Below are 23,476 nucleotides of genomic sequence, written 5' to 3' on the forward strand. Positions count from 1 at the left end.
AGTCCCTTCAACGCGTCTGATAATGAGACAGAGGTAACTATAGTGACATGTCACACTTGGACACTCCTGGATCTATTTCCCAAAACAACATCTAGGCAAAACACTTTCTTTTGTCTTTCTGCCAGACAATATCAGAGGGCAAACTAGCTTTCTTAACCACAACAAAATGGCACATGGGAAAGCATGAGGCCTATTATATGACACCCTGATGTAAGACGATCACTTATCAACACATTTAACGGCCCCATAAAAGGAAGGGTAATCATACCAGCGCGTGGTAATAATAAACATTTGCATCATCATCATGGTTTGGACTTAAAGAGCCCCAATCAATCTGCAGTCATGGCCTTTGTTCTGATACTGGACTAGTATAGCCCGCTGACGCACTGCAGGGCGAGATGCAGGGTGGCTACAGTTCAAGCCCAACTCAGAGTGGAGAGATTTACTCTCCCAAGGGCAGGTCAGTCAGTCCCCAGGATGGTTATATATGGTCTGTTTAGTCACACTATATACTATACAGCCTTACTGGGAACCCCCCCCCCAACTAGATGATATGTGGAAAATACATTCTACCACCGCACTTCTATTCATGGGGAAATGGTATTGTACTTGAAATGGAATAAGTGCATTGTGTGCAGAGAAAAGACGTGCCAACAGATGCTCCATGCCTCATGATGCGCAACGTGATACATCCTGCCATTTGGCCAGTAACCCTACTGCAATGTATTTATAATGGGGCAAGCTGGGAGATTCATATTGTGATCGCAGCAGTGCTTTCTCTATCCTTCTGAGCTCTTCCAGAAGGGCGAGGGGCAGTGAGAGAGGGACGGTCAGACAGAGAGGCAGCGTGGGCCTCAGCTCCAGCCCTGCAGTAACGTTGCTGCTCTCCGTGCTGCTATATTTACCCCTCTAAGCGGCCCAGCACATCACGTTGGGATTCTGTTACCCCCCTCGCGCCCCGGCATATACACTGCTAGTTATGTGAAAGCCTGTTGGGTCGGTCACAAGCCTCACCGGCTGCCTGCGCCTGCCTGCATTCACTCCAGCTAACGCCATCCCACCCAGCTGGCCCCTCCGGACTGAGACAGGGGGTCAGCGGGGGACGAACCAGGGAGGGGACGGAGATTAATGACAGGGCATCGAGGACAGAATGAACTCAGCCCAAACTGGGATCGATACGGAGCACAGAGAGAGAGAGCTATGGGATGGTGGATGGCTCACTTCTCCTGATTTGGGCAGGGCAGGGGTTCACGGAATGCCACTGGCAGATCAGATCTCATCATGGTTTGATTGCCCCTGACTGACTGACTGACTGACTGGCGCAAGTAATGCTGATCTATGATGGAAATCACCAGTAGATCTTCTGGCCTCACACATCACATGAGACGGTTGATTGGGAACCCTGAAATAGAGTGGCTGAGTCACTTAAAGACGCCAATCAATCTGCAGTCAGGGCCTTCATGGCCTCTCTGCCCGTCAGTCAGTACTGCAGAGTCATACGTTATTCAAATTGAACAGGGTTCTGAAGTTTGCTTAATGCAAATTGCATATTTAACTTTAACAGCTTTCTTGTTCAAATGTGATCACAGAAGTGATATAGTTAAATTTGACTACATCCAAAGCCATCAACTACACCCTAGACATAAGGCAAGTGCTGGTGCAAACCACCCAATATGACGTCTTCACTGACTCTGCCACCGAGACTACACTACTACCCTCTAGTGGTACAGTCGGGAATATCATTCATACTGCATACAGTACAACCGAGTAATCATTTTGTCCTCAGAAGATTGATTTTGAGTCATGGAGGTAGGTCCAGTGGTTCTTAGTAGGATATGATTGAATGGCCCAGGGGAGCGCTTTGCTTCAGCAGACAGCATCTCTGATGTTCTGTCTCAGCCTCCCAGATATCCAATTATCCACTGGCCCTGGATCTGATTTGAAAAAGTGTGATCTATACCGGCTGAGTGATAACATCCGCAGTACATTCAGATTGTTTTCTTCAATGCACTTTGTTTTGCAATGATTGAACAGCTCGATTTAACAGCAGTCTCATCTCTCAAACAAACACTGTAGTATTGTTGACAGTGTAATAAAAACATTTCAATGGAATTGACTGCACTCAGTTGGTCTACAGCCACACATAGGACTTATGTGGCTCAGTTACTAGAGCGTGGCGTTTGTAACGACCGTATAGTGGGTTTGTTCCCCAGGGCCACCCATATGACAAATGCATGCACACATGACTGTAATTCGCGTTGGATGAAAGTGTCTGATAAAAAGCATGTATTATTATTATTATGTTAGAAGTAAACACGTGAAACCATGGCAACACACACAAAAGCAACGGATGAGTTTCCCTAGAGGAGGAGACATAAAATCCTATGTAGTTCTACGTCACTTTCACCAGGTGGCGCTCATTGCGAGGAAACACAATCAGAGGTTGCGCTTCCTTTGACTTCTCCAACCGTATCCAACATGTTCACGACCACAAGAGTCACAGACTGGTCGATTGCATACTCGATAATGAAAATAGATATGTTACAGCCATCTACTCTGGGGTAGAAACGGTCCATGTAGTGGGGGGGGATCGTTTACCTCAGAGTAGTGATTCAGAAACATCACCAGTAATGTTCCAGCATGCAATCTGAACCTTGCCTCAGCCCATCAAAACAAATACCTCCTTGTTAAATAACCTTCCTTAGATAGTCCCCTAAGCTCTTCTACAGACCACACCACATTGCTCTGATGCTCCACACACTCTCCATCCACTCATCTACAATAAAAACCATCCCAATCTAGGTGGGTCCTGTTACCTACCAGCCACGTGTAATATGCGCCATTCATCATCATCATCATCATCATGGCCTTTGATCCTGAGCTGGAGAGCACTTTGTTCAGTGTGATGTATGTGTTCGGGGTTACATCCACTGCTTTTTGGACATAGAGTGGACTCACTCTGTTTGTAATAATATACTGTTTAACATGATTTTTGAATGACTACCTCATCTCTGTACCACACACATATAATTATCTGTATGCCTGTAAAGGACTCTGGAGTTTTTCAGCATAGAAAAAGAAATGGAATGGAGCTAAGCGCAGGCAAAGTCCTAGAGGAAAACCTGGTTCAGTCTGCTTTCCACCAGACACTGGGAGAAGAACATTCCAATTTCAGCAGGACAATAACCTAAGAAAACACTCACAGCTGTAATCGCTGACGAAGGTGATTCTAACATACACTACTTTTCAAAAGTTTGGGGTCACTAAGAAACGTCCTTGTTTTTGAAAGAAAAGCTCATTGTTTGTCCACTAAAATAACATCAAATTGATCAGAAATACAGTGTAGACATTGTTAAGGTTGTAAACTACTATTTTTAATGGAATATCTACATAGGCGTATCGAGGCCCATTATCAGCAACCATCACTCCTGTGTTCCAATGGCACGTTGTTTTAGCTAATCCAAGTTTATAATTTTAAAAGGCTAATAATTGATCACTAAAAAACCCTTTTGCAATTATGTTAGCACAGCTGAAAACTATTGTTCTGATTAAAGAAGAAATAATTGGGATGGCAAGTAGCCTAGTGGTTAGCGCGTTGGACTAGTACCCGCACTGAACAAGGCAGTTAACCCACTGTTCCTAGGCTGTCATTGAAAATAGGAATTTGTTCTGAACTGACTAGCTATATAAAACTGGCCTTCTTTAGACTAGTTGAGTATCTAGAGCATCAGCATTGTGGGTCTGATTACAGGCTCAAAATGTCCAGAAACAAAGAAATGTCTTCTGAAACTCAGTCTATTCTTGTTCTGAGAAATTAAGGCTATTCCATGTGAGAAATTGGCAAGAAACTGAAGATCTTGTACAACGCTGTGTACTACTCCCTTCACAGAACAGCAGAAACTGCCCCTAACCAGAATAGAAAGAGGAGTGGGAGGCCCCGATGTACAACTGAGCAAGAGGACAAGTACATTAGAGTGTCAGGTTTGAGAAACAGATGCCTCACAAGTCCACAACTGGCAGCTTCATTAGCTTCAAAACACCAGTCTCAATGGATGGATGCTGGTCTTCTAGGCAGAGTTCCTCTGTCCAGTGTCTGTGTTCTTTTGCCCATCTTAATCTTTTATTTTTATTGGCCAGTCTGAGATATGGCTTTTTTCTTTGCAACTCTGCCTAGAAGGCCAGCATCCCACATTTTGTTACGTTAAATGTATTTCAATGGTTTTTTTCCTCATCAATCAACACACAATACCCCATAATGACAAAGCAAAAACATATTTTTTTAAACATTTTTGAAAATGTATAAATAACAACAAATCTGAAATATCACATTTATATAAGTATTCAGACCCTTTACTCAGTACTGTTCAAGCACCTTTGGCAGCAATTACAGCCTCAAGTCTTCTTGGGTATGACGCTACAAGCTTGGCACACCTATATTTGGGGAGTTCCTCCCATTCTTCTCTACAGATTCGCTCAAGCTCTGTCAGGATGGATGGAGAGCGTCGCTGCACAGCAATGTTCGATTGGGTTCAAGTCTAGGTTCTGGCACGGCCATTCAAGAATATTCAGGTACTTGTCCCGAAGCCACTCCTGTTTTGTCTTTGCTGTGTATTTAGGGTCATTGTACTGCTGGAACGTGAACCTTCACCCCAGTCTGAGGTCCTGAACGCTCTGGAGCAAGTTTTCATCAAGGTTATCCTGACTCGTCTCCCAGTCCCTGCCGCTGAAAAACATCCCCACAGCATGATGCTGCCACCACCAGGTTTCCTCCAGATGTGAGGCCAAACAGTTCAATTTTGGTTTCATCAAACCAGATAATCTTGTTTCTCATGGTCTGAGAGTCCTTAAGGTGCCTTTTGGCAAACACCAAGTGGGCTGTCATGTGCCTTTTACTGAGGAGTGGCTTCTGTCTGGCCACTCTACCATAAAGGCCTTATTGCTGGAGTGCTGCAGATGGTTGTCCTTCCGTAAGGTTTTCCACAGAGGGACTCTGGAGCTCTGTCAGAGTGACCATCGGGTTCTTGGTCACTTCTCTAACCAATGCCCTTCTCCCACGATTGCTCAGTTTGGCCAAGCGGACAGCTCTAGGAAGAGTCTTGGTGGTTCCAAACTTCTTCCATTTAAGAATTATGGAGGCCATTGTGTTCTTTGGGACCTTCAATACTGCAGACATTTTTTTAGACCTTTCCCCAGATCTGTGCCTCGACACAATCCTGTCTCGGAGCTCTATGGACAATTCCTTCGACCTCATGGCTTGGTTTTTGCTCTGACATGCTCTGTCAACTGTGGGACCTTATATAGACAGGTGTGTGCCTTTCCAAATCATGTCCAATCAATTGAATTTACAACAGGTGGATTCTGTACAACTCAATCAAGTTGAAGAAACATCTCAAGGATGATCAATGGAAACAGGATGCACCTGAGCTCAATTTCCAGTCTCATAGCAAAGAGTCTGAATTCTTGTATAAATAAGGTATGTCTGTTTTAAATGTTTTAAACATTTGCAAAAATGTCTAAAAACCTGAATAAGGCTGTAACATAACAAAATGTGGAAAAGGGGAAGGGGTCTGAATACTTTCCGAATGCACTGTAATTAAGATCTAAATGGCAAAACTGATCCTTGATCAGCACCCCTGCTGTACGATTTATGTGGATGGTTACTAGTGTAGACTGTGTAACTGTGGACCCTTGTCTCAGCAGGCCTGATGGGAGATAAGAGTGAACTGTTAGTAGCCCATGTCAGCCCCACCACCAGCAGCAGGCTTGGCACAATCACGCTGTGTGAATATTCCTTCAGCCAAGCCGGCAACGACGCCACACAAGACAACTCCCTCATATTTACAGGGCTAATGAGAAAATGTACACAGCCAAGGTGATAATGAGAGATAGAGTGGAGAGAGGGGGATACAGAGACGGGAGAGAGGGGAGTAGCGGTTAGGGCAGAGGCCTTGTTATGAGTCTCTATTGCTAACTCCTCACTGCCCGCTAACCCGACTCACTCATCCTGACTCGCATGCCTTTATTGCTATTCCACTGCTCACAGGAGACCAAACACAATCCAGACTTTAAACAAACACAACAACCAGGGCAAAGAGAATTAGGGCCAAGGGTCTGACGATTCACATGGAGTGAGAATAAGAGAATGGCGCGGTAACTAGAATGAGTTGGTGTGGGGTGCACAGTGGGCTCCAGTGAGGCAACAGTGTGAAAATAATAACACACAGTTTGAAATCATATATTCGTTTAAAAATAGCATGTGTGATTAAAATATGTTTAACTGAACATAACAGAGTATGTGTGACTGCATATAACACAGACTATAACATAGACCCTTAGGGAGTCATTTGTACCCTGTAAATGTATTAAATGAAAGAAGAAGTCCCACTAATCTTCACTCACTCAAAAGACACTCTAAAGCTTTGTCCTTCTCTTCAAGTGCAAACAGAAGAGCACCGCAGAGGAGAGGCAACACAATCAGCCCTCTTGATAAAACCAAAATTAGTAAGGAAAAGTAGCAGAGATGAATACCTGCTCAACTGTGTCCCTTCTATTTGCCGATCTGGCCTGTCGTGCATGAAGATACTAAATTAAAGCTCATATCAGATTTCCCCTATCAAATCTGAGCAGTGTGCCAGTGATGGGATGGAATAGAAACTTGTAGTGACTGGCCTAGTTTTGAAGTTCCATTGTCCTCCAACTAGCGATGCAGGGGTCTAATAAAAGAAAGCCCAAAGAAGGTGTATTCATCTTCTTCACATTGCAGCTCTAAATTATAGACAACAAAATTTCACATTTCAATTTCAACCTCAATTTCACATCTTGCAGTCAAATACACAGTGGTGTGTAGATGGATAAAACTATTGATAATGGCCAATAACATACCCACTTCTTATTTTTACTAAAGAGTGAAAATAATATCTAAACAATAAATAACACAACACCCTGCAAACAATACATTTCAAAGTCTTTAGGCTTCGTATCTCCTGTTGCAACCACTAATAATAATGAACCTACTGGATTAAATTCACCAGCCAATAACAGGATAACTACAGAGACTGAGGGGCATACCACCAATTACATTGGTATTTTGAGGACGGTCTAGTACAAGATTGGCTTAAGAAGTATGAGCAATTTGCTCAAACGTCAGAGGGTCGACAATAGTTCAACTCTTGCACAGGCAGAACCTAAACTGACGTTTAGAATTCTTTGCACGTTTATTGAAAATGAAATTGGTACACCATCCAAAGTGTAATTAATAACTTCACTATGCTCAAAGGGATATTCATTGTCCGATTTTTATTTATTTATACCCATCTACCAATAGGTGCCCTTTTTTGCGAGGCATTGGAAAAACTCCCTGGTCTTTAGTCGTTTAATCTGTATTTGAAATTCACTGCTTGACTGAGGGACCTGACAAATAATTGTATATGTGGGGTACAGAGATGAGGTAGTCATTCAAAAATCATGTTAAACACTATTATTGCAACTTATTATGTGACTTGTTAAGCAAATGTTTACTCCTGAACTTATTGAGGCTTGACATAACAACGGGGTTGAATACTTATTGACTCAAGACATTTCAGATTTGTATTTTTAATTCATTTGTTTAAAAAAAAACTTTGACATTATGGGGTATTGTGTGTAGGCCAGTGGCACAACATCTACATTTAATCCATTTTAAATTCAAGCTGTAACAGAACAAAGTTTGGAAAAAGCAAAAGGGGTGTGAATACTTTCTGATGGCACTGTAACTTCAAGAAGAAAGAAGAAAGGTCTTGATGTTATAACACAAAACACATAACTGAGCCTGTGAAATAGGACACCCTACTCAGTTTGACTTTAATGTGCACTGTGCCCATGCTGATGCAGCCACACAACTATGTCTTCCTACACCCTCCCTTCACCTGCGCTCTTATTCTCGCTAGCTCTCTCAGCATTTACAACAGAATATGTATCGCAGAATGTGTAGCTGCTGTAACATGTGCAGTGCAAAGGGTTGTGTCAGGACAGAGACGGCATTGGACATACAAAGACTTGAGAGACAAGTGGGTGTCTAGCGTGACAATAACAATTCAACAACGGGATGTTAGACTAAGATCATAACCTTGAAAATGAGACACACCGAGAATCTCACTGTCAATAAACACTTATGAAAAAAAGTGGTACCTGCTATGTGTTGACCCTGTAGCGACAAACCTACCGATTCTACTTGTAGAATCCCAATGCTCCTCAGTGGCCACGGTCCAACAACATGACTTTGAGCCAATCAGAGAGCACAAACTCCCACATGGGGGAGCCAACCATCAATTTTGTCCATATATCCATGGATGAGCCAATCACACTTCATATGCAATGTAGACTATGGGATGGTAGCTAGCTAGGTGCACAGACGCAATGCACACAACACTAAATGCTTCCTCCACGCTAGCTAGTATTGGCATTATAATTAAATCACAACGGATTAGCTAGTTTCCATGAAACCGATGCCTTAATTAGCTGCCGAGTGCAGTGTCCTTAGCTAGCTAGCTATATTTTGCTAGCTAGCGAATTTGCTAATGTTAGCTAGCTAAACATTTGGCTATGGGCTGGCACTGGCAGTATGGGATTATGGAGATTGAATTACATTTTTTCTTCATCATCTTGATATGTAGTTATCTACCTGTGGTCATCTGGCTAGTATCAACAAGGGCATTCTACAAAATAGCAACATTAGCACAGTTAGTTTGGAAGGTAGACCATAAGCAATACGCACGGATATGCATTTCCAAACAACACTACTGCCCCCTTCTGGTTTGGAGTATTTTAACAATGTGTGAATGTGTGAACACAAAAGAGATTGACTGCCGACACTGCGTTCAGAGGTGCTAAGTACTGTCGGCAGGCAAAAGTTTATCTGTGTCTGAGCATTTAGAAAGTGTTTTTACAACAAAAGTCCGACTTCAGGCTATGCCCAACACACAAAACATCACATGCATATTACGCACCCACACACATACCACAGAAACACCCACACATATGAACAAGTCACAGTTGGTTACCTTCTGACAGCAATTGCTGACACCACAACCATAGTGTTACATGCATCTATGACAGCGATATGCTATAGTAGCTACAGTGAATTTCACGTGCTTGTTAAATCAAATAATTTTAATACGGGTCATGAGGAGGAGAGAATATGCAAAGTAACAGAGCAGAATAGAATTGAAAGATGTTAGATAAGTCCATTAAATGTCTTCCTCAAACACCTCAAGAGTGGAAGGAATGGAGGTGGGCAGAGCAGGATAAAAAAAAGCAGAATTTTAACAGTTTGAAAAAAGGGTCTCAGTCAAAAGGCAGCAAGCACAGCTCTACCTCCTTGTGGGGATTTATGGTGACAACTCTGGGCTTTTATTTGCTTTTCCCTCCCCAATTTCCCCCCAGGTAATAGATATTTCCCTGGGTGACCTCCTTTTCACTGGGCTAACGCAAGTAGCAGATGTTGCTACGCTACTGAGTTCCCAATAGGGAACACTGCAGCATGGAAACTACCTGCCAGAGGTCACTACTATACTGGGCACTGGGCAGTACACATACACTCTCAGACCAGCCAGCCTGACCGGCATACCAAGCGTGGGTTCACAGCTCAGTTAATGAAAACACTGTGCTTCTCTGGGCCAAAGTTTGTGTGAGCTGGAGGGACTTATTGTTGGTAATTGCTGACGGGACACTTCGCTCTTGGTCAGCAAGACGCAGATGTAATTATTCTTCTGCTCTGCACCCTGGTTTCGCAGTTTGTCCTAGCACCTGGTGTACCTAGTTTTAATTGGAGCTCCTGAACCTCAAGTTCTCTCTTATTAATGTCAAAGAGGCTAATTCTGGTTTAGATCTGACATGAATTAAAACTGGAGAGGAAGCCTTGATGCTTGAGACTTCAAAGATTCCCAAATGTAACTTATTACATGTAACCTTTATGAACGTCCTCTTATGGGGGCTTCCTAGTGTGCCTACTGTCCTCCGGGGGCAATATTAATTACTACACTACTGAGACAGGCCTGGGGCTTCCTAGTGTGCTTCCATGTGTGCCTACTGTCCTATTGGGGCAGTATTAATGACTACACTACTGAGACAGGGCCGTGGCTTCCTAGTGTGCTTCCATGTGTGTCTACTGTCCTCTGGGGGCAGTATTAATTGCTACACTACTGAGACAGGACCGGGGCTTCCTAGTGTGCTTCCATGTGTGTCTACTGTCCTCTAGGGGCAGTATTAATTACTACACTACAGAGACAGGGCCGGGGCTTCCTAGTGTGCTTCCATGTGTGTCTACTGTCTTCTGGGGGCAGTATTAATTACTACACTACTGAGACAGGACCGGGGCTTCCTAGTGTGCTTCCATGTGTGCCTACTGTCCTCTGGGGGCAATATTAATTACTACACTACTGAGACAGGACCGGGGCTTCCTAGTGTGCTTCCATGTGTGTCTACTGTTCTCTGGGGGCAGTATTAATTACTACACTACTGAGACAGGGCCGGGGCTTCCTAGTGTGCTTCCATGTGTGCCTACTGTCCTCTGGGGGCAGTATTAATTACTACACTACTGAGACAGGGCCGGGGCTTCCTAGTGTGCTTCCATGTGTGCCTACTGTCCTCTGGGGGCAGTATTAATTACTACACCACTGAGACAGGGCCGGGGCTGGAACTGAACAGAACACTCTCCTGGTGCACATAGTTGCCTGGGGTTTAGGCCTTGGTCTTGTGATGCTGGGCAAATTGGGAAAACTCACAGACGACTATAGGAGTAGGGGGGTCTTTCCTGTTGCCACTGAACCCAGGGCCTTGGAGACTGCCAGAAAAGAAGCAGGCCCTGTTCCAGCAGCAAGCCACCCTCTCTGGGTAGCCTCTAATTTAGCCCCAGGAGTGTACTTCCTGGTAGGCCCATTAAGAGCCTTTGTGTGTAAACTACCCAAAATACCCAAAAGGGTTTTCCCTCCTAATAGAGAGGGTATAAAATGTCCTAAAGCAGTAGGGGAATCAAATCAGGAAGGTATTTTCCACCACATAACGACATAATGAATCATGAAACAGAGGAGGATCCCTAAACCTAACCAGATTAAAAAACAATACATCTGATCCCATTGGCCACAGACGTCAGTTCAACATGAAGTTGTTTAGATAACGTGAACTTTACGTGAAATCAACCCCAAAATTTACCATGCCATTGGATTTAGGGGGGGGGGGGTTTAAAATGATGTGAAAACAACGTTGATTAAACCTGTTTTCGCCAAGTGGGATTTCATGGTTTCCGTATTTGGGGAAGCCCAGTGGTAATTTGAAAACAAAGTCATGAAACTATGTTTGGTAGATAATTTGATTCATGTCTTCATTCTTTTTCAAAGAAAGGGGGGGATACCTAGTGTGTTGTACAACTGAAATGTGTCTTCTGCATTTAACCCAACCCCTCAATCAGAGAGGTGCTGCCATAATCCACATCCAGGAACTGCCTTGCTCAGGGGCAGAAAGACAGATTTTTATCTTGTCAGCGCAGGGATTCGATCCAGCACCCTTTCCGTTACTAGTCCAACGCTCTAACCACTAGGTTATCTGCCGCCATGGCCTAGATACTGAAATCCTTTGAAAAACTTATACAACTAACAAATTCTTCACAATTATTCAAGTTTGATGGGGTACACAATAACAAATGCTTCACAATTATTAGGGTACACATAAATAGGCTATCACAAGACTGGAAGAAAGTAAGTAATTTACACTCGTGGGAATTGGCCTATATGGACAGGGCTTGTTACGTTCCCCAGTTTCTGTGTTGTTGTGGGTTTGTATGTGTGTGTATTTTAGGAAATGGCTTCCTGGAATCCTAAAATAGCTGATTGGTCGGCCCCATCGCTGATTGGCTCTCTGACCCCTCCCTCTCATCAGGGGAAACAGCTGTCTCTTCAATTACCAACTTATACTGCAGCTTGATAAAAGCCAATGTTCCTTTGTCAGAAAGGACCTTCTTTTTTTATGTCATGTGTTGATTTTTTGTCGCGGTCAGTAAAGGTTTTGTGGATATTATTTTGTAGCTGCTCCTTCTGAGGTATGTGTTTGCCAATAGGACTTGTTTCTGGTTATTGTAATTGTACATTAAGTATTAGTTATTATTCTGTTTCATTTGTTCTCAGGGGGGAAGGGGAATGCACCTTGGGAGTGTTTAGGCAAGAGGTCTGCGGGCATACTAACCTGTAGTATGTAATCTGTCTATGTACACTAGGGAAGACCTGGGCGGACCACCCCCTGTATTTTGGTTAGTGCTCCAGGTGGTGCTTAAGGTTAGATAACAAGTGGTAATGTAGGAGAGGGGACTCCTTAAATTTGACTTTCTTTGCTTTGGTTTCATCCAGACCCTTTTTCCTATTAACTCAACTTACTGTGTTTAGGAATAATAAATTCCCTGTAAACGGTATTTCTCTCTGCCTCTGTCGTCCTTCCCCGCACCTACGATCACATACTTTTTCACTCCACGGGGAGTTGCAATGTAGCAGGGTGTTTGTGTGTGTCCCCCCCCCCTCAAGAGGTGTACGTAACCGGGCTAAATTGAACCGTTTCTTACAGAAAAAAATAAAGGCATAGCAATTGAAAGGGAACAGTTTGGAGATTATGGGAAAATGATCAGACCAAAGGTGAGGGCACAGCAGTTCACCTGACACACAACAGAATCCAAACTTTACATATGCTTTTATGTGCATTTTACATTCTGTACTTTTTGCTACATTTGTTGATGACGGCAATTGTAAATACTCCAGATGCATTCAGTAACATAAGAATATTCCTGGAAACTGTGGGGTAGGTGCAACAAAAATGACATACCTCGGCACATCGTACACAGTTCCTAAGTAATTTCAATGCATCGGTCAACTAAGTTTTCATTTTTTATCTCCCAGCTGTGCCGTTGAGGAACAAGCACACTTGTAGTTAGTTTGGTTGGATCACAACCCTGCATCCCCGCCATCACACAATTACTGTTTACACAATCCGAAAACAGTCCATGATAAATCGCAATCTGGTTCAGGTTGGCATCAGAAACAGGTCATTTTGGTGTATGTAGAAAGTAGCAACAGCCATTATATATTTTTAAATGATTCTAATAAATGCAACAGTTGGACAATGGTTGAATATACTCCAAACAGTTTAAATCCATCAGATATTGACTGACAAATAATGAACGTTCAGGGATTTTGGTGTGAATTCTGGTATTACATTTATTGTGAAATGTATTTTTCTTAATGCACTTCTATACACTGCTCAAAAAAATAAAGGGAACACTAAAATAACACATCCTAGATCTGAATGCATGAAATATTCTTAAATACTTTTCTTTACATAGTTGAATGTCCTGACAAAATCACAATTATCAATGGAAATCAAATTTATCAACCCATGGAGGTCTGGATTTGGAGTCACACTCAAAATTAAAGTGGAATCCACACTACAGGCTGATCCAACTTTGATGTAATGTCCTTAAAACAAGTCAAAATGAGGCTCAGTAGTGTGTGTGGCCTCCACGTGCCTGTATTACCTCCCTACAACGCCTGGGCATGCTCCTGATGAGGTGGCGGATGGTCTCCTGAGGGATCTCCTCCCAGACCTGGACTAAAGCATCCACCAACTCCTGGACAGTCTGTGGTGCAATGTGGCGTTGGTGGATGGAGCGAGACATGATGTCCCAGATGTGCTCAATTAGATTCATGTCTGGGGAACGGGTGGGCCAGTCCATAGCATCAATGCCTTCCTCTTGCAGGAACTGCTGACACACTCCAGCCACATGAGGTCTAGCATTGTCTTGCATTAGGAGGAATCCAGGGCCAACCGCACTAGCATATCGTCTCACAAGGGGTCTGAGGATCTCATCTCAGTACCTAATGGCAGTCAGGCTACCTCTGGTGAGCACATGGAGGGCTGTGCGCCCCCCCCCCCCCCCCCCCCCCCCCAAAGAAATGCCACCCCACACCATGACTGACCCACCACCAAACCGGTCATGCTGGAGGGCTGTGCGCCCCCCCTCATGTGGCTGACACACTCCAGCCACATGAGGTCTAGCATTGTCTTGCATTAGGAGGAATCCAGGGCCAACCGCACTAGCATATCGTCTCACAAGGGGTCTGAGGATCTCATCTCAGTACCTAATGGCAGTCAGGCTACCTCTGGTGAGCACATGGAGGGCTGTGCGCCCCCCCCCAAAGAAATGCCACCCCACACCATGACTGACCCACCACCAAACCGGTCATGCTGGAGGATGTTGCAGGCAGCAGAACGTTCTCCACGGCATCTCCACTCTGTCACGTCTGTCACATGCTCAGTGTGAACCTGCTTTCATCTGTGAAGAGCACAGGGCGCCAGTGGCGAATTTGCCAATCTTGGTGTTCTCTGGCAAATGCCAAACGTCCTGCACGGTGTTGGGCTGTAAGCACAACCCCCACCTGTGGATGTCGGGCCCTCATACCACCCTCATGGAGTCTGTTTCTGACCGTTTGAGCAGACACCTGCACATTTGTGGCCTGCTGGAGGTAATTTTGCAGGGCTCTGGCAGTGCTCCTCCTGCTCCTCCTTGCACAAAGGCGGAGGTAGCGGTCCTGCTGCTGGGTTGTTGCCCTCCTACGGCCTCCTCCACGTCTCCTGATGTACTGGCCTGTCTCCTGGTAGCGTCTCCATGCTCTGGACACTACGCTGACAAACACAGCAAACCTTCTTGCCACAGCTCGCATTGATGTGCCATCCTGGATGAGCTGCACTACCTGAGCCACTTGTGTGGGTTGTAGACTCCGTCTCATCCTACCACTAGAGTGAAAGCCCCGCCAGCATTCAAAAGTGACCAAAACATCAGCCAGGAAGCATAGGAACTGAGAAGTTGTCTGTGGTCACCACCTGCAGAACCACTCCTTTATTGGGGGTGTCTTGATAATTGCCTATAATTTCCACCTGTTGTCTATTCCATTTGCACAACAGCATGTGAAATTTATTGTCATTCAGTGTTGCTTCCTAACTGGACAGTTTGATTTCACAGAAGTGTGATTGACTTGGAGTTACATTGTGTTGTTTAAGTGTTCCCTTTATTTTTTTGAGCAGTGTACATTTTCCTAATGGAATCAGGAATGTGTTTAAGCTAAAATAAAGAAAAGCGGTTTAATTTGAAGAAATACTGTAGAAGGGGTATATTTGACTGAATTAACATGACTGGGTAAAACAAGGCTGCAAACCATCAATAAACTTGCTGTCTCAGCCTGCCTGCACTCACCTGCTCTGTCTCAGCCTGCCTGCACTCACCTGCTCTCTCAGCCTGCCTGCACTCACCTGCTCTGTCTCAGCCTACCTGCTCTGTCTCAGCCTACCTGCTCTGTCTCAGCCTGCCTGCACTCACCTGCTCTGTCTCAGCCTGCCTGCTCTGTCTCAGACTGCCTGCACTGTCTCAGCCTGCCTGCACTGTCTCAGCCTGCCTGCACTGTCTCAGCCTGCCTGCTCTGTCTCAGCCTGCCTGCTCTGTCTCAGCCTGCCTGCTCTGTCTCAGCCTGCCTGCTCTGTCTCAGCCTGCCTGCCTGCTCTGTCTCAGCCTGCCTGCTCTGTCTCAGCCTACCTGCTCTGTCTCAGCCTACCTTCACTCACCTGCTCTGTCTCAGCCTACCTGTACTCACCTGCTCTGTCTCAGCCTGCCTGCACTCACCTGCTCTGTCTCAGCCTACCTGTACTCACCTGCTCTGTCTCAGCCTGCCTGCACTCACCTGCTCTGTCTCAGCCTGCCTGCACTCACCTGTTCTGTCTCAGCCTGAGTAATTACTGTTGTATAATTCAACAAGTGGGTCAATAGCAGGATACCCTCAGATTAAAAATCAACATGCTTGGCTCTCGATTACACCTCTCTACACATACTTTACATTGTTTGCAATATCAAATCAAATGTATTTATGAAGCCCTTTTTTACATCAGATGTCACAAAGTGTTATAAAGAAACCCAGCCTAAAACCCCAAACAGCAAGCAATGCAGATGTAGAAGCACGGTGGCTAGGAAAAACTCCCTAGAAAGGCAGGAACCTAGGAACAAACCTAGCGAGGAACCAGACTCTGAGGGGTGGCTAGTTCTCTTCTGGCTGTGCTGGGTAGAGATTGTAAGAGTACAAGGCCAGACATATCACTATAATAAGTGTTAATTTTCCAAAGTTGTTTTCATTTCAGGCCATCTAATTCGTAAACATTTCAACTGTATTAAATGATTACTTCACAAAAAATTGGCACCCATCAAAATAAATTCATTTTCTTATCTTGTGAGAAGTGTCGAGACGATGTGTTAAATGTGTTCTTATAGAGTTAAGTGTTCTTTATAGATTCAACAGAAAGACGATGTATTCCACTGAGCCCATTTCAAGCATTACCGGTGTGTGTTTGACAGGTCCTTACAAACATTTCTGTGGTCGTAACGTTAATGGGAGAAAACCGGCACAAGCAAGAGCATGAATGAGTTGCAGGAGTAAAATGAAAGCAATCCATCTGGCGTGATTTAAGTGACCAGTGGATTTTTGGGCCCTTCAAACAGGAAATAGATGGCTGAAAACGACAGATCCTCAGGTGGGCAGGGCACGTGTGTTGCTATAGTAAGGAGCCATAACTGCATTCAGGTGTGTGTGTGTGTGTGTGTGTGTGTGTGTGTGTGTGTGTGTGTGTGTGTGTGTGTGTGTGTGTGTGTGTGTGTGTGTGTGTGTGTGTGTGTGTGTGTGTGTGTGTGTGTGTGTGTGTGTAAGGTGTGTAAGGTGTGTGTGTAAGGTGTGTAAGGTGTGTTTGGGTCAGGTGTGTGTGTGTCAGGTGTGTTTGGGTCAGGTGTGTGTGTGTCAGGTGTGTTTGGGTCAGGTGTGTGTGCCGCAGCGAATGTTCTTCACAATAGACAAACACAGGCTCATTCTGTTCAGAACAACCCAGGGTATGATGTCATCTTGTAACTGTACATCAAACAGTGATCATAAATTGACACAAGTTGACACTGTATAGGGCATCGGTTTTATGCTATGCACTTGGACTCGCAGGTGTTCGGCTTGCTTGTATGACATCAAAGAGGGATTTATAATAATCCTCAACGTCTCATCTTTCTCAGTCCTCTTAACTTACAGCATTTCCCTCAGACAACAAAAAATTTGCAAAAGTTATCAAATTAGCGGGAGGCACATTCTTCTTGCTCGAGGTGCCCAAGTTCAGAACGGCTGTCAGTCAAAACCCACACAGAGGCAGAGCTCTGACGTCATGTATAGCGTGTTACTGTACAGCCACTGTGTTCCAATTAAAGGCACTTATCAGTGCACACATCTGCAATTTTCAACCCGTATATATTGGTATGAGTGTAAAGGGATACAAGGCGATGTCATGTCTTACCGGCTTAGATGTGGTGGAGGCAAACGGAACCGAAGCAGTGGGGACCCCTGGTTGTAATGGGATGGCCTGTCAAACAAAGGAGAGAAAAACGGGCTGAACTACAAGCTGACGCTTTTGATGAAAATACAACATGGACGGGGACATTTTACAGTACAAACCATATACAGAGACAGCTGCTGTAAAGAACAGGCTCACAGCCAAAGACGTTTTAATTTTTTGTGGGTGGTTGTTTGTAGAAGCCAGAATGGAGTCTAATGTGACGGTAGGCTGTGTATTTTGTGAATGAGAGAGATTGCAGGAGAGTGGAAAATGTCATTCAGGGGCCATGAAAGGACTGGGGAGGCCCCAGTAAACAGCAGTAATACACCTGAAACACACACAACTCCAGGTAAACATCAACTGCTCGTGTGTGTGTGTGTGTGTGTGTGTGTGTGTGTGTGTGTGTGTGTGTGTGTGTGTGTGTGTGTGTGTGTGTGTGTGTGTGTGTGTGTGTGTGTGTGTGTGTGTGTGATGGTAATTATTACCATATTATGCAACCATAAACACATGGAAATATTGCAGTGGGAAGCAGTGCAAGAAGCAATGCATGTGTGACTGCCATCGCATCCCTTTTTAGGAGTGAATTTAGTCCTAGAAGATAAGAGTCAGAACAGACACTGCATTTACTGTGCATGTCATAGTAGTTAGCATAGCCAACCGCAGTCTATTTTGGGTCTTTGGACATACAGGAGTTTTCCCATGATCAACCGGACCAAATGTCTTATGGGTTTATTTCAACACTCAAGATGCTATTTTAGACTTGATAAGTAATTTATCGAGCAGAGATGTTGCGATAGCACGACTACATACTTATGTGGCAAATATGTCAGACCTGAGGTTAGAATGAGTCAGTGAGTGTCTAAGTGGGAAGAGTGCAGGTTGACATTGAGCGGACTGAGAACCTCCAGTCCAATCCGTGAGCTCATGTTGCATTTGGCCCTGCAGTTCAGAGTCTGAGTGGCATCTTTCTCCATTCTGCTGCTCAGCCTCTGTCTCGCTTTCTCTCTCTTTCTTGTGGGCTTTTTCTCTAAAAGCTGTTACGTATTCCCATGCCTGCTGCCCCCCCCAAACCGCAGCTCACGCTGCACTCATTCAATTAGAAAATCAGACTACAGTCAGGGCCTGGGTGCTCTGTTTCCAGCCCCAGTCCTCCGGTCCCACTCAGTTCTCATTGGTGAGTGGAGGGTGCAGGAGAGGAGAGGGAAGGAGGGAATAAAGAGAAACGATAACTGAGGACGGGGCATTTTTAATAGAGCAATTTTTCTTCTTTTTTTCTATTTAAAACCGAACGTAAAGTCAACATGTCATTAGTTTTCGTTTTTGTTGTGGCTCCCAAACCATAAGCCTGTGGAACATAATGGCAATGAACTGGCAACTGGTATTTTTCTTTCTTCCTTAAAATGAATCTCCCCCTGATCCAAGTGTTTCCTTCATTCCGGGAAACCAGACTTCACACTCCAATGCTTTTGTTTTCCTGTTCTCCTGTGAAACCTTAAAGGGACAGTTCACTTTTTGGAAGTTTTAGCTCATTTACGACCTCCCCAGAGTTGTTTCCTCCAAACCGTTTTTAAACGGGTGCGCTGGTTCTTTAGCAATGTCCAGAATCTCCTGGCTAGTATTTTCATCATCCTTGGAAAATGGTACAAAAGCTTAACTTAAAAACTGTCCAATTAAGGTGCCAATGTACGAGCTCGGGATATAGACAGAAACTCACTTCTTTGAGAGAGAATACTATCTTTGATGTTCGATCTCGAGGATTATCAAAGGAGAAGAGATCTTACACGACACTCAAAGAATATCAGGTGTGCCGACAAAGAAAAGGAACAAATCCGCTCAAGACATTTTCTTTCAATTTTCTGACCTTTTGCACCCTTTCGTAAAGTATTCAACAGATGACAACGCTTAAACACTGCACACTTGGATGTATTAATAACGACTCTGAAAGCTTTTTACACTACATCTGAATTCATTTAGCAGACTGAGCTAGTCTTTACCAAAAACCTGTGATAATTACTCCATCTGTACATTCATACAGCCTAAACACTAAGGATGAACACCAGTGGTGGCCTAGTAAAAAGAAACAAATGTGCTTCATATTTTACATAAAACATTCAGGGGTTTAAGATTAAACAATCAGGAAGGGAGACTAATGAAGTTGCAATGATTTTATACAGTAAATCCAATGAGAGCCATCCCCTCAGTGGCACAGGCCTACATTTGTTTGACCTCCATCAGACCCACAGTGAGAGGAAGTGGGGCCTCCCATCCTTTCTCTCTTCACTGGAGAGGCCTGCGAGCGGGCCTTAGCGATGGGGATCTTTTTGTCAGCGAGTAAGGGCCCTTCCTGTGGTGTTTGGTGCAGTGTGGTCCAGCGAGGGAGATGCCTCAAGTTGTTAACGCTGCAATTATATTCAGAGAATGCTGGAGCCGGGTCAGTCTTCATGGGCTCCAAGTTCCAACAGGAAAACAGAATTTAAAAAGATAAACGTTACATCCACTGAACATAAATATAAACGCAAAACGCAACAATTTCTCTGATTTAACTGAGTTACAGTTCATATAAGGAAATCAGTAAATTTAAATAAATTCCTTAGGCCCTAATCTATGGATTTTACACAACTGGGAATACAGATATGCATCTGTTGGTCACAGATACCTTAAAAAAAAGGTAGGGGCGTGGATCAGAAAACCAGTCAGTACCATTTGCCTCATGCGGCGCGACACATCTCCTTCACATAGTTGATCAGGCTGTTGATTGTGGCCTGTGGAATGTTGTCCCACTCGATCCAGAGCATCCCAAACAAGCGTCCCAAAGCCAATATTGTTGGGGTTTTTAACAAGCATTTCATATCTGCTGGTTCAGTTTTTGATAATGCTGGGGCCCAGGCCTCTAATATAAGCTCTGTTACAGGCAACTATAATATAGGCCCTCATGTGAACCATTTGAACTCTGAGCCTGTTTTTTTATGCTGAGGTCTATAAAGCACTAAAGAAATTGCAGTCATCATTCACTCTATTATACACTAGAAAGGTAACATAAAAGTGGATTTGGAGACTTACAGATGGCAAACACTTTAAAACAGAGAGGCCCGCTCAGAGCTTATGGCAACGGACACTTTTGGACAATCCCCAAGGCATATCTTGCAATGATGAAATCACTACAAGGCCTTTTTACATTGCTGTGTCAGAGGCATACCTACGTGTGTTTAAAGGAGAATAATCCATTCAAATGACCCATCAAAAAAATAAATCAAAGCCTTTTCAACACTTTGCATACAATGCCTTTACAATACCTAGAGTATGTCCCTGTCTTCGTATAGTCCAGTCCAGTCATCCCATGGGTCTGTCTATAACTTAACAGAGAGCGACAGACCAGGGGCCCACCTAGAGAGCACAGACAGTGTGGACAGGATGGGGGCCAGCGAGATGTGCATAGTAGGAGACTAATCAGGCTGAGAGGTCCAGAGTGCTGTCTCTGACTGGTGGAGTATGGCCAGTTAGGCTAGTTATGGTGGCCAGAACACAAAGCAGCTGCTGAACAGACATGTCTGTCGCTGTGGAAGCTCACTCTGCATTCCACTGGCTGGTCGGTCACATTCTCACACTTCACTTCCACTAGCACTTCCACTAGACGCAGTCAGTCTGAGCTTTTTACTCAACCGCGTGCTCACACAGACGAGGCACACACACACACGCGGCTCACACTGCGTAATTAGGCCATCTGTGCATTAACAGTGCAGAATATTTCAGATAGTATTGGGCCCATTTTTATCACAAAATGGGACACAAGTTAAATCATCTGGAAGAAAGTTTTCCTCTCTGACCAAAACTTTTAACAAGCCTATGATCTCATCTATCACATAACAAAACATAACATAAATTACCAAAATAACTCAAATGGGGAAAAGTTTCCATGCAAGTGAAACGAGATACATAAAAATAAACTGTTCAAATTAAACAGACACTTTCCAAGGATTTACACCAATAAACAGTTGTAGTAACACACTTGCTATTATTGGTTGTACAGAATTCCCTGATCGGTGACATGGAGTTGGGCAGAGGGCATTCGTGGCAGGTGTGCCCTCTACTCAACTTTATGGTCACGTGAGGACAGAGTGCACCTGTGGCAGGTGGGCACTCAATATATTTATATGGCCAGGTATTTATACCTTATACCTTCACCCAGACAGAGTTGAGTAGTTGAGCACACCAACAACTCTCACAACAACCAGTATTCATCATTGAATGTGAGTACAAACTGCTTTTATTGCATAGAAGAGGACTAAGAGGACTTCCTCACCTCTGTTTTGTTTGTGTGGGATTTTGGACGCTAATGGCCCTCACGTGCTTCTGGCCAAGCAGCCATTTAGTCATGGATCTGTTTTTCTTCGATACGTGTAGCTGGTAACCAATACATGTTCATTGTTTATGCACCTTTTGTGCAGTTGCCTTTGTGATGAAATTATTGCCTGCTATTGCCTTGCTACCTTACAAGCTTTATTGTTTGTTTGCCACGTGCTACACTACGTACAGTTGAAGTCGGAGGTTTTACATGCACACCTTAGCCAAATACATTTCAACTCAGTGTTTCACAAGTCCTGACATTTAATCCCAAAAAATTCCCTGTCTTATGTCAGTTAGGATCACCACTTTATTTTAAGAATGTGAATTGTCAGAATAAGAGTAGAGTTATTTATTTCAGCTTTCATTTCTTTCATCACATTCCCAGTGGGTCAGAAGTTTACATACACTCAATTAATATTTCGTAGCATTGCCTTTAAATTGTTTAACTTGGGTCAAACATTTCGGGTAGCCATCCATAAGCTTCCCACAATAAGTTGGATGAATTTGGTCCCATTCCTCCTGACAGAGCTGGTGTAACTGAGTCAGGTTTGTAGGCCTCCTTGCTCGCACACGCTTTTTCAGTTCTGCCGACAAATTTTCTATAGGTTTGAGGTTAGGGCTTTGATGGCCACTCCAATACCTTGACTTTGTTGTCCTTAAGCCATTTTGCCACAACTTTGGACGTATGCTTGGGGTCATTGTCCATTTGGAAGACCGATTTGTGACAGAGCTTTAACTTCCTGACTGATGTCTTGAGATGTTGCTTCAAAATATTCACATAATTTTCCTCCTCATGATGCCACCTATTTTGTGAAGTTCACCAGTCCCTCATGCAGCAAAGCACCCCCACAACACGATGCTGCCACCCCTGTACTTCACGGCTGAGATGGTGCTCTTCGGCTTGCAAGCCGCCATCTTTTTCCTCCAAACATAACGATGGTCATTATGGCCAATCAGACCAGAGGACATTTCTCCAAAAAGTACAATTTTTGTCCCCATGTGCAGTTTCAAACCGTAGTCTGGCTTTTTTATGGCGGGGGTCTGGGTCTTCCAAATGGACAATGACCCCAAGCATACTTCCAAAGTTGTGGTAAAATGGCTTAAGGACAACAAAGTCAAGGTATTGGAGTGGCCATCACAAAGCCCTGACCTCAATACTATAGAAAATATGTGGGCAGAATTTAAAAAGCATGTGCGAGCAACGAGGCCTACAAACCTGACTCAGTTACACCAGCTCTGTCAGGAGGAGTTGACCAAAATTCACCCAACTTATTGTGGAAGGCTACCCGAAACGTTTGACCCAAGTTAAACAATTTAAAGGCATTGCTACCAAATACAAATTGAGTGTATGTAAACTTCTGACCCATTGGGAATGTGATGAAATAACTACAAGCTGAAATAAATAATTATCTCTACTTTTATTCTGACATTTCACATACTTAAAATAAAGTGGTGATCCTAACTGACCTAAGACAGGGAATTTTTACTAGGATTAAATTTCAGGAATTGTGAAAAACTGAGTTTAAATGTATTTGTCTAAGGTGTATGTAAACTTCTGACTTCAACTGTATGTTTGGTTCATATTTGGAAATACCCGACGGTACTCAGTGGGTGAGAGGGCTGGTTACAGTGAATGTAAAGAGAAGGTGCTCATGGGTTTTTGATGTGCTCCTATAAACTTCACATGTTAGAGCTCATGGGACTTTTTACA

General features: G+C 44.0%; 1 protein-coding gene across 3 annotated transcripts in view; it reads right to left on the bottom strand.

Moving 5' to 3' along the window:
• Positions 1-23,476, bottom strand: part of tspan9a (tetraspanin 9a) — a 283,178-nt gene that overhangs the window by 228,762 nt on the left and 30,940 nt on the right. For all 3 annotated transcript variants that reach the window (XM_031822983.1, XM_031822982.1, XM_031822981.1), the window contains exon 2: positions 17,383-17,448. The gene's annotated coding sequence lies outside the window, so the exon portion shown is untranslated. The remainder of the gene's footprint in view (positions 1-17,382; positions 17,449-23,476) is intronic.

Source organism: Oncorhynchus kisutch, linkage group LG4 (genome assembly GCF_002021735.2).
Source record: "Oncorhynchus kisutch isolate 150728-3 linkage group LG4, Okis_V2, whole genome shotgun sequence".
NCBI lineage: Eukaryota > Metazoa > Chordata > Actinopteri > Salmoniformes > Salmonidae > Oncorhynchus > Oncorhynchus kisutch.